Raw genomic sequence first — 13,256 nt, 5'->3', positions numbered from 1 at the left:
GAACCCATGACCTTCCGATCCGAAAGCGAGTGTCATACCTCTAGACCACATAGCCGCTTTTAGGTAATGTTCTGTCGTACTCTGATTCTTTAAAAAATATAATTGGCCAATAAACTCTTCCTTCAAATATCAAGTGATTAAAACGACTCTAGTTTTGTCCACAAAAGACCCTGAAATCTGGGACTTCTTTGAAGAACGAGTTGACATCCCAAGTGTCAGAGTTCATGACGAGGTGAAGGTCATTCTAATCGATCCATTTTTCAAGGAGGAATTTATGTATCAATTGTGTGTTTATCTGATCATGGCAATTTTTGTATAGTCTATATTTTTTTATAAAGGATGTGGTGATGATGATGACGACGACGACGACGATGATGATGATGATGATGATGATGATGATGATGATCATGATGATGAAGATGATGATGATGATAATGATGATGATGATCAAGTCATTCCCTTGGAATAGAACCTAGAGGAAAAAAAATGTCCCTTATGGGATGAATAAAGGGAATTTTATTTATTTATTTTTATTAAACAATTCAGTCTGAAACAGGTAGCCAATGTAGGTTAAAAAGCATTATCTCTCTATGTTTATGGCTATAAATTGAATTTCCCACACCTTGTTAACCTTGATTTAATACCCGATTGAGAAGGTGGGTCATAAATAGATAAAACCCCCAACCCCCAACACAATTTTAGGCATTGTACCAATTATATCAGTTTTATAGGGCATAGTATTATGTATATGTGATACGGGTTAAATGATGAAAACAATATTAGTGGGACAGCGTGGCTCAGTGGTTTGGTCTTTGCTGGTACCCGAAAGGTATCGAGTTCGACCATACGCCGCTGCGTTGTGTGACCTTAAGCAAGTCAACTATGCGCCGAGCGAGGCTCGAACCCATGACCTTCCGATCCGAAAGCGAGTGTCACACCTCTAGACCACATAGCCGCTTTTAGGTAATGTTCTGTAGTACTCTGATTCTTTAAAAAAATATAATTGGCCAATAAACTTCTCCTTCAAATATCAAGTGATTAAAACGACTCTAGTTTTGTCTACAAAAGACTCTGAAATCTGGGACTTCTTTGAAGAACGAGTTGACATCCCACGTGTCAGAGTTCATGACGAGGTGAAGGTCATTCTAATCGATCCATTTTTCAAGGAGGAATTTATGTATCAATTGTGTGTTTATCTGATCATGGCAATTTTTGTATAGTCTATATTTTTTATAAAGGATGTGGTGATGATGACGACGACGACGACGATGATGATGATGATGATGATGATGATGATGATGATGATGATAATGATGATGATGATCAAGTCATTCCCTTGGAATAGACCCTAGAGAAAAAAAATGTCCCTTATGAGATGAATAAAGGGAATTTTATTTATTTATTTTTATTAAACATTTCAGTCTGAAACAGGTAGGCAATGTAGGTTAAAAAGCATTATCCCTCTATGTTTATGGCTATAAATTGAATTTCCCACACCTTGTTAACCTTGATATAATACCAGATTGAGAAGGTGGGTCATAAATAGATAAAACCCTCAACCCCCAACACAATTTGAGGCATTGTATCAATTATATCAGTTTTATAGGGCATAGTATTATGTATAGATTGAATGCGCTTGGCCAAGGAGTTCACAACATTGCCATCTGGAAGTATAACGGACCAACACACACACTCTGTGTAACCATGAACTTTTATAGTCTGGTTGATACAGCTTAGTGAGAACAACTCACAAACGCGGATGGCAAAAACAATAACAAAGGCCTGAGTGACGTCATCTGCATACTATCTATATATGATACAGGTTAAATGATGAAAACAATATTAGTGGGACATTGTTGCTCAGTGGTTTGGTCTTTTCTTGGTACCCGAAAGGTATCGAGTTCGATCATACGCCGCTGCGCTGTGTGACCTTGAGCAAGTCACCTAGCTCAAATAGCGGTGCTGCACTGCGGCTGAAGCCTACGTTATTCCAGTATTCCCTTGTAATAGACCCTTGAGACAAATGTTCCCTATGGGATGAATAAAGGGATTTTTTTTAATAGCACGATCCCAGGGTTCTGGAAGTCCCCACCGCTGCCCTATACGTTAGCCAATAGGTGCACAGTACACATTCAAACATGTAAGACTTGGTGAAGATCATTGATCGAAATGTTGTGATGTAACAACTACAAAGTATGCGGAGCAGACTGCCTGCTGCATCGGTTACACTAACGGTAATTTATTTATAGAAATACACCTTGACAACAACTTAAGATAAAATTAGAAAAAAAAACAACATTTTCTCTAGGGTCTATTCTAAGAGAAGAATTGAATAACCCAGGCGTCAGTCACAGTGCAGAGCTGCAAATTGAGCTAGGCCGAGAGGTACCTTTTTGGGTACGAAAGAAAAACCGTACCACTGAGCCACGCTGTCCCCTAACTTGGGCATTTATAAAGAACAATACCCAGGAAAAGGGCACAAAACGCCCCCCCCCCTCCCTTTCAGCCAACCTTTTTACAGTTTACATACTCTTAAGGCTAAGTAATTCCTGAAAAGGTTTTGATACGACTACCAATAATAATGAGGAACTCTGAACAAGAACAAACACGTACTTAGAATTTTGGCCAGATAACTGGCCCTTCAAAAATCGATCGATTAAAATGACCCTCATTTTGTCAACGACTCTCAAAACATGGGACTTCGGATGCAAAATCACTGATTTGAGAATTTTTGCCAAGATTTTGATTGATCGGTATTTGAAGGACGAGTTTTCTGGCCAAAATTTTAAATAGGTACTTTTTCTGGAGAACGAGAGAATACAAGGCAATGATTCCGAACCGCTGACGTAATAAAGAAACAAAAAGCATATTATTTTGAGACTTTTTCTCATCCATCATTCATTTCTTTTAAGAAAAGAGGGTCAGGGGTCAAAATTGTTCTGTACAGACAATGTTTAAATTCTACAAACGAGCAAAGAATTACTGGCAAATCTAAAAATTATAAAACTTTTATTTATTAGATTGATAGTACGGGTAACGTGCAAACTTTTTTTTTTAAAATCAAGGATAATTCTATCAACCGATGATCCAAATTATTATTTATAAATCTGCTAGGGCATAACTGGTCGGTCATTTCATTATTTATTAAATCTGCTCGGGCATTAGGATCGGTCATTTGACGTTGGGAATCTCCAGCTGGCGGCCCCTCCTGCCAGATTCATTTACACACACCTACCGACTTTATTACCAGACCGACCGATTTTTATCGTTGAAGGCTCGGAAGATTAGTCTCAATCTATGTTAATTTCCACAGTGCAGGAGTAAAACAGTCAAAATAAATGAATGTCTGTTCGTGATAAGTCTTTATTTCTCCGCAAATAATGCGGGGTTCTCAATCAGAATGATAAATTAAGAATAATATGACGAATCTCTATATTCTAAGATAAGCCCTCGCTAAAAGAAATCGAGGCGAATCCATAATTAGTTTTGTAATGGAATTCAAAGAGTCGTTGAACCGAAACTAACTTTAGCTCGGTAAACTTTAGCCCAAGTAAGAAAATAGAAAGACATAAAGGCAGATTATACCATTCGTATTCTTTAGCTTTTCCGATATGACCTTCGTAATTATTGCTGAGCTCCTAAATAAGAAAAGGTGAAAGACAGAGAAAAGAATAATGGATCTTTCAATCTGCCATTATCACAGACCATGAATCAAAACGTTACGGTAGAAAAAGCATAGAGCGGATAGATCTGTAAATGTCACCATTGAACAGAATTGTTTTGGGGTCATGGGAATCATTATCACAGCTGCATGGTCTGAGCCAACCAAACTGAATTGTATAAAAATCAGTGGGAAGGAATAATGTTTTTTTTAAATTGCTCTTGTCGATCTTAGGAATCACATGGATTCAAAGAGATTTGAAAAGTTATCTTGAATTATAAAGAGGTATCAGATATTCTTTTCATCACAGGCTGATTTGACGGACTTTTTTTAGACAATCGGTAAGTAAATCGAATAGTTTTGAAACAACTTTTAATTGAAGTGATATTTTAAGTTAAACAAAATAATATATTGAAAGGATATTAAAGGGTTTATCGATCGTTTTTCTGTACTTTCGAATTCCAAATGGATCTCAGACAAAATACATGGGACCTTAAAACATTATTGGGCAATAAGGCTATAGAGTATAGTGGAGGGTTTTCAATTAAATGAAAACATCAAATTTATGAGCACATCATTATTAGGTGGCGTCATAAACATGCGCCTGTTAGACGTCCATTTTATACTACTTTCACTATATGCGTCACTGCCTATAGGGAAGAACTCATTCACACCCAAGTTGAATGGACTACTTGTGTTAAGAGCCTTCCTAAAAGACACAATGTCGGGACAAACTTATCCACAATATTTATCACTCATCCGGTAACTGAGCACACTTAATTTTACTTGACTTCTGTGACAAGACAACACAAGGTACTGCAAAGCCATACAATTCAAAGTGCAAAAGAAATATTTCATCATGGGCATTTTTGAAAGGATTGAAATTAAGTAATGACGACTAATTACTTAAAAGAAAATAATATACAGAAAGCGAAATAGCTGAATATATTTTAAAAAATTGATGTTTCGAGTTTTGCTAAGCATTAACCATCAAAAGATTTCCCGCCATTCAGCCTGTTCGTCCCCCTGATTATTTATTTCAGGTCAACAGAAAGGCCTGGCAAACATTCCTTAATTCCCTAGCTATCTTTGTACATGCCAAACAGACAAATAGCTAACTGGTAATAAAAATATAATGATATACTTTATTCATTCAAAAAATGGAAATTCGTTTACAGACCTGGCACGCATAAGAAAATATAAATATAAAGTCAAGACTTGATGGCGACAATGTATATATATATATATATATATATATATATATATATATATATATATATATATATATATATATAAATTCTACAATGTTAAATATGTTCTCCCTATGACCCCTAGTTTGAATTTATATGTAAATGCTTAAAATGTATAAATATAGAATTAAGAAGTATAATAATTTTATAAATTGAGTCAGATTAATCTTATGACCTCTATTCCGGATTTGTGTATGTATTTATATATTTTTAAAAATAGTATTGAATTTAAATCACAGACCCACAGCTAATGATTATTTATCACGTGCTAACACTATGCATTTTTAAATCGTTTGAGTTAGAATTTTGAATGATGCTCAGAACCTGTGGGTTGTTTGCTTTGGATGATAGGCAAATGCTTAAGGTGGCTATGGGTCGTTGGTTCACGGTCATCGGCTAGTATCAGGGGCAAAATATATTTTGTTTTAAATTTTCGACTAAAACAACAATTAGAATATTAATTTGTCTAAGTTTTAATAGAATATACGATAACTTGCGTAATTATAATAGTAGACGTCTATGTGCATACACTGTACGTTTATTGAATAACCCGAGATTCGGACTATAAACAGATAATAGTTTAAAAGGGCATCCATATCAATAGCTTGCCAAGCATAGCAACAAGGGGTCAAACGATCGTTAGATATGAGCATCAATTGCACCCAAAGTGACTGTTATCGTTATCTATCATGCTCTTCTGTTTTTTCAGGGAGATTCAATAATGTTTGTGGTTGATATAACAAGGCATATGTGCACATAATTGCAGGTCTGATAACCGGACACAATATGGGCTTGATTTACAATGTTGTAATGGACCAAATGGTGTTTTTTGGCTTGAAATTATTTAAATGACAACAGTGAGCCCATAATAATTTGAGTTATCAGACCTGCAAATAAGTCCACGTCGAGCAAGGTCAATAACCCCATATTTCTCATTGTGTTCATGTGACCTTATAGCATTTACTTTGTTCATGCACTTAACCATTAATATTAAAAGAACACATTTGCATAATCAGTAAAGCGTGATTCCTCAATGAGCTGAGTTGTGTTGTCAGATATCCATTCTTTCTTTTCTTTTCTTTTGTATCCCAAAACTGATTTGCTGGTGTCCAGTACGTCTCCTTTACATTGCTGCAAAGGTCCTTGATATCATCTGCAGGTATACTGTCCAGGATTTGGTATTTGTTTTATAGACCGATGCTGTCACAATAGCGTCTCTCGGCTCACCTGTGTCGAATATTTGTTCATTTGATTTTTGTTCTGTGTTCTTTTCAGCTTCAACTTTATTCTGCAAATTAGTAGTACGTGGTCGCTTCTTCAGTCTGCCCCTCGATTATCTTTGTCAACTTTCGTGGAACTCCTCCATTTCTGGTTGATGGCAATATGGTCGTTCTAATTTTTTTGTTGCTGTTTTTTCATCGGATGAGATCCAGGTCAGCGTGTGTATATTCTTATGGTGAAACACAGTTCCGCCTATAAAAAGACAATTTTCAAGGCATATGTCAATGAACCGTTGTCTATTTTCGCTTATTTCTCCGACTCCCTCCTTTCTCATGTTTCTCTCATTGCGTTTTTGTCAGTCCCAATTTTAGCATTCAAGTCACCCATGAGGATCAACGTGTCATGTCGTGGGGTATTGTCAATTTGTGTTTGTCCTTCTCTTCATCTATTGCCTGCTCTGTTAGGACATAACACTGTATGGTAGTTTTTAAAAATATTTTTGCTCTAATAATTCTTGAGTTGACTAGTTCCCATCCCACTAAGTTTCGTCTAGCTTCCTAATCCATAAAAATGCCAACTTCCTCTTGGTGTTGACAAGCTGTGCGTCCTGAGTAAAAAGACTGTTTCTCCCGAAACTAGAGTCATGATGCCTGAATCCGTCCATCTCATTTCACTTATTCCAAGGATGCAAATTCTATACCTTTCCATTACCTTTAAAATCTGTGCGGTTTTTCCATTTTCATATAACGTTCGCACATTCCAGGCACCCACTCTCACCTCCTTCTTGGGCTTGCTCAAAGACAAATGTCGGAATAGAAACTTCCTTTCAACTTTCATTTCTATTCGTCATCAAGGTTGAATCTGGCTCACGTGAAATATGATGTCTTTTAGTTCTTCCTGGCGTTTCTGTAGCGCGATGTTTTGTTTTTTTACATGATGGGTTGCTGGCCCAACGCACAACCATCCTCAATTTCTCATCCTGGACCTGGGACCAGGCAATAGCGGGTTGAAGTGACAATAACATGGGTGTAATTTGGCCTCTTACCATAAGAATACTTAAGTAGTGCCATCTAAATATATTATACACACAATGACATCAAATGTTGTATACTATGCTGTAAATTAATGTAGCAATGACTATCCCGCACAAATCTTTGGGCCTCTTTTTCGCTCACGAAGTGCCCGAATTCGCGTCAAAATATGGGACGAAGCCGTTTCGTATATAAGCTATTTTAAAAAATTAATTACGACGCTGTTTATTGATGAATATGACTGAAAGTTGGCACACAGTTAGAAAAAAGGTCATTTTAGATTATGTCAAGCGACAAAACTCGTGCGATTACCAAAAGACCGTTAAAAATAGATTTTTACTCTTTGGAGTAAAATATTTCTAAAACTACCGGGCGTGGAGGTTTTGTCGCTGACAAGGTAATACATGAATATTTCTTCTTTTTGGTTGTAAAATTTCATATGAATATGACGAGTACTTTTCCCGTATTTTACAAAACATCATCCTAATTTGCTCTTCAAGTTTCAATCTTTAAATCTATTTATTACGCAAGATACAACCAAAGGTCGAACAAAAATGCCGAAAAGCGTCCCATATTTTCGCGTTTTTTTCCTCTTTGCGGGTCATCCAAATAAATTACACCTTTGAAACTGCATAACTTGTTTATTTATGAATGGATTTTCAAAATTCAAAAACATTTTAACTCAGTGGAGATAGGGCTTTGATTTTAGACAAAATTTTACTCAAAAATAGAAAAAAAAAACATTTTTCATAGTCATTGCTAATTAATGTCATTAACAGATGTTTAACAAATTGATCTATTTTTTTAATATTAGATTTGAATTAATTAAGTTTATACATAGAACGGATTTAATGTCACTCGGGGTAAAAATTAGTTCGAGGAAGGAATGAAATGGTAACTAAGAATAATAAGCGAAAAATTTGGGACAATCAACTGAGTTCGAGGAAACCGTATACTCGAGGAACTCGTGCTTGAGATACATAAAGTCAAGACTAAACTATCAAAGGGAAAATAATGGTACTGGCAGTAACTGTTCAATTATCTTATATTACTTGTTGTTTTTAAAATCTTAAATAAGTTATCAATTATTTCCTTAAAAAACATTTATACAAGTACTTTCCTCATAAATCTTGCAACTAGGGCCTAGTTTATGTTAATGATGAGTTAATTATTACCTTAGCCGATGAATTTCTCACTTTATTCAAAGAAAATGAAGAAGAAAACTAGCACGTCTGAATCAGCGGAAAAAATTCCATTTTAGGCGTGATTGAATTTGTTTAATGCAACTGATTTTTAGGGGGGAAAGGGAGAGGGAGTGGGGGGGGGGGGGGGGGGGGGGGGCGAGGAGGAATAAACTTTAGCTGGGTGTCTGATTTAATACAACTGGGTGTCTGGATTGGGACAACTGGGTGTCTGGATTGGAACAACTGGGTGATTTGATGTCAACGTTTTTCAAGATCTATTTTAATGAATACATAGATATACTTATTTATTCCAACAAAATGTGAAAAATCCTTTTCAATTGTACAAATTTATATTGCAAATGTTGTTGCTTTATATTCCTATTTCGACTGTAAGATGCCTCGAATTCGTGAAAAGCGATGGGAGAGGTTTGTACCCCGCGGCGTGACGTCATCGCAGTATATGATTGTGCCAAGTTCAGAGATTTAAAAATATGACACTAGCTACAGAACGAAAGAATATGACGTCATTTCTCTCTTTGCTTAATTTTCAGACCGCCAGTTGGGTGATAGTTCTCACTAAAATAAATAATCAAAATATATACGTTTAAGGTTACGCATAGTTTTGTATGTTGGCATGTTTCATTTGACGGGTAAATATTGTGAGTATTGTACTTAAACGAATAGCATTAATTAGAAAATATACTTTTTAAAAAAAGGAACATTTTTTGCTCTCTCTCTCTCTCTCTCTCTCTCTCTCTCTCTCCCCCTCTCTCTATTCACTTTCTTTCTCTCTCTCTCTATTCTCTTTCTTTCTCTCTCTCTCTCTCTATCTCTCTCTCTCTCTCTCTCTCTCTCTCTCTCTCTCTCTCTCTCTCTCTCTCAAAGGCAACAACAAAATAATCAGTTGCTATTAATCCGCAGGCACATAAAATTATCTTATAAAACAAGTATCTTATAAACATCTGATACTTAAATTACATGCTGCTTTTTTTTCTTCTTCCAGAAACGGCTCTCAGTCGTTATTTCTTGACAATTATCGATGCTATAAATAGAACCAACTGACATAACTGGCAGAATATGCGGTAACGGTGTCCAAAACAGGGCTGTAAATAAATGGAGCGAGACAAACATAATCGCTCTGATGGTTGAGAGTCAAATGTGACTGGGAGACACTAAATGTGTCTTTTATCCCCTTCTATCTGTTTTCCAATATGCTTTTTTGTCTTTGTCTTGGAATGAGATTACTTGTTTTGTCCTGGCCCTGGCCGGACTCCTGGCGTTGAGGGAAACAGCCAAATGAATAGTTATTGTTTTGGGAGATGTTTTTTTTCCTTGTAAATCATCTCTCTGGCATATATTATTATATTTGTTATTTAGAATGAATAATGTAAGCATTTGAGTATATTGATTATATTCCTCTTTGTCAAACCTTATGCTTGTATCCGGATGAGACTTATAGGTAATCTCAAACAAAGTAGGTTGGAGGTATGCTCTCGGAATCTACATCTGATCCCTATTTGTTCCCAGTTCCCCTTTATCTTACTTTTTCTTGAGTGCTTTAATTGTAATTGTAGAACTTTTTACTATCCCATTTTCTTCCTTTTTACTGGCGCTGATATAACTTAAATGTGTTGCAAATGCAGTAGTACCCTTAAAAACAAATAAACAAAGCTGACTGGTCTTTTAAACCAGTTAACTATCTGACTCTGGATAAATAAACTCGTATTTGAAATTTTGGCCAGAAATTTGTCCTTCAAAAAAAAAAAAAAATCAATTAAAATCTGAATCTCAATCTCAATCTGAATCTGAATGTTACTCGAAGTTGACTCAATTCTGAGTATTTGTATTCGAGGGCGGAGAGAGTAAGTTGTTGACTGTGACAGCCATTGTTGGTATTTAGGCTGAAGAATTTTGATAATCTTCGTTTGAATGTTCCATTTTAGCTAAATTATTTCATAAAGGCTTAATATAGGAATTATCATTTAAATGTCTTATACAATAGTTTATAATTGCAGAATCTCTTATAGCTTGCATTGCATCATTCACAGACAGTTCTACACAACTTTGAATGTAAAGAAAAATATAGCAATACGGCAATGCAAAATCGAAAAAATACTGTCATAGAATACTGGTTATTGAAAATTGGTTATTATCAAATGAATCACAAATATAAAAATTTCATAATTCAACAATAATAATGAAAGCAAAAACGATATTAATCATGCATAGGTCCCTGATAAATCATCATGATTTAACATTGTTTCAGATGTCATCCATTTTACTTGTCAACATTTACAAACCAGTCTACAAAATCATGAAAGTAATGGAAATATCCACATGATAATTTAAAGTTTAAAAGATAAATGGATAAATAACTAAATAACCACAGAAACAAATGAATGAATAGATAAATTAATTAATCAATTAATTAATTAATTCATTCATTCATTCATTCATTCATTCATTAAATTCAGAAATTGATCATTTTTTTAAGCAAAAAAGAATAAAACATATTAGTCATACTTAAATCTCAGAGACTTCAACTCCCTATCAACTAAGATTTTAATCTGGTTCAAAGAAATTCATTTTTGGGGTTAAAACAGAGACTATTCCATATTTTCACTAAACGTACAATAAATGAGTTCTATCTTATTTTGGCATGAAATCTTGGAATATATCTTTTATATTTGTCGCCTCTGGTATACGTAATCTTGGAAAATGTAAACAAAATTGATGGATTTATATTATTTATATTATGTATTATCTTGTGGAGTTGAATTAAGTCTACTCTAATCTTCTGTAGTTGAGACTAGGATGATCGAGAGATGCTTTAAGGTCGTCATATGATATGTTATCAAGCCCTGAAAGCAATTTTGTCTTTGAATATGTTCAAGACCTATTGACTGCCTTTGATTTATTGGGTTCCAAACTTTGTTCCTGTACTCAAGAACAGGTCTTATAATGGTTTTAGATAACGGAAGAAACATGCTATTATCCAAATAAGGAAAACTCCTGTAAATGATTACCAACATGCGATTCGTTTTAGTTGTACAATCATTAATATGCACATCGAAGTTCAAATGTGGGTAAAAAAACAACACAAAGATCCCTTTAAAAAAAGTGTATCAACGAAAAAAAACCTTTGAATTAGAGTTCTATCTGAGTAATAGATGTGATTAGGATTTTTCTTTCCAACAAGCAATACCTTGCACTTGTTGATATTAAATTTTACTTGCCACTTCCTTGACCATTCTAAATGAGAATTAATATGATCCTCAATGATTAAATGCTGATCAGATTTATTATAAATTTTAGTGTCATCTGCAATCAATCTAAATTTTGATATAATGTTAATTGGGAAGTCATTAATATATATAATAAAAAGTATTGGACCCAAGACACTTCCCACTGGTCACACACTTAAAACTTGACATTTCGCCAATTTCAACTACCCTCTGCTTTCTATTGGATAGAAAACATATTATCCAATCATATATCTGACCTGTTATATCATATGATTTTATTTTTCTGAATAGCCTTTCATGAGGGACAGAATCAAAGGCTTTACTGAAATCAAAATATATAATAGCAATACATAAAACATGCTGGTAAAATCTTCCATGACATGTAATAAGTGAGTTACACAAGAGCGTTCTCTCCAATTCCGTTTTGACAATTACTTAATATTTGGTGGTTTTCTTTTTAAAATCCTGATTCTGTCTTTAAGACTGGATTCCATAATTTTACAGGTTCGTTTGTATATGATTTTTTGTAAATGGCAGCCACATTAGCCAATTTTCATTCTTCTGGAATTTCATCCTCTGATGAGATTTGTTAAATATGATAAAAAGGGGGATGGCTTATTTGTGTGGCAATCTCCTTGAGTAAACGAGAATGGAGACCATCCGAACCAATGCTTTTGTTTCATTAAGTGATAACAACTGTTCGATAATTTCATTTTCCAAAATAGAATAATCAGTAATATAATTCCCATCGTTGTTTTTGTCAACGAATGGGATATTAGCATGGTCCTCATTTAATTTACAAAAAAAAAAAAACATCTGAGAAATTTATGTATTTAACACTTCCGACACAGTGGTTGAATCATCATCTTTTAGCAAGGCGTCGACATCAGTTTTTCTTTTAAGTTTAGAATTGACATATTTCCAGAAACATTTTGCATTAGATTTACATTCTCGAGCCAATTTAGATTCATGTAATTCAATTGCATTTGATATATTTTAGATTTATTCGTATTGTTACATATCTTTCATAATTAGATAGTGATCTGTGTTTCATATATTGTTTTGGAATAGTTTTTGTTTCTTATTTATCATCTGCTTATTAACTGCTTGAGTCATCCAAATGGGTTACTAAACTTAATCTTATTTCTCAAAACTGACCAAGCATCATCCACACAGTAGTAGGAGCAGTTGTAGTAAAAGAAGTAGTAGTCGTAGTGATGTTACTGTTTGTGGCGTTGGTGGTGGTAATACTAGTAGTCGTAGTGATGTTTCTGATTGTGGCGTTGGTGGTGGTAATACTAGTAGAGTCGTAGTGATGTTACTGATTGTAGCGTTGGTGGTGGTAATACTAGTAGTCGTAGTGATGTTTCTGATTGTGGCGTTGGTGGTGGTAATACTAGTAGTCGTAGTGATGTTACTGATTGTGGCGTTGGTGGTGGTAATACTAGTAGTGGTAGTGATGTTTCTGATTGTGGTGTTGGTGGTGGTAATACTAGTAGTCGTAGTGATGTTACTGATTGTGGCGTTGGTGGTGGTAATACTAGTAGTCGTAGTGATGTTTCTAATTGTGGCGTTGGTGGTGGTAATACTAGTAGTCGTAGTGATGTTACTGATTGTGGCGTTGGTGGTGGTAATACTAGTAGTCGTAGTGATGTTTTTGATTG

General features: G+C 34.8%; 1 protein-coding gene across 3 annotated transcripts in view; it reads left to right on the top strand.

Moving 5' to 3' along the window:
- Positions 1 to 13,256, top strand: part of LOC144978392 (excitatory amino acid transporter 2-like) — a 41,543-nt gene that overhangs the window by 8,465 nt on the left and 19,822 nt on the right. The window contains exon 1 of one of the 3 annotated variants that reach the window (XM_078924356.1): positions 3,872 to 4,002. The exons of the other annotated variants lie outside the window; for them this stretch is intronic. The gene's annotated coding sequence lies outside the window, so the exon portion shown is untranslated. Of the gene's footprint in view, positions 1 to 3,871; positions 4,003 to 13,256 lie in introns of those variants that run through there. 3 annotated transcript variants of the gene reach the window in all.

Source organism: Berghia stephanieae, chromosome 8, assembly GCF_034508935.2.
Source record: "Berghia stephanieae isolate SIO BIC M18660-M18661 chromosome 8, UCSD_Bste_1.3, whole genome shotgun sequence".
NCBI classification, from domain to species: Eukaryota; Metazoa; Mollusca; class Gastropoda; order Nudibranchia; family Aeolidiidae; genus Berghia; species Berghia stephanieae.
The sequence above is the reverse complement of the archived record's forward strand: the minus strand, read 5'-3'. Positions and strand labels throughout refer to the sequence as shown.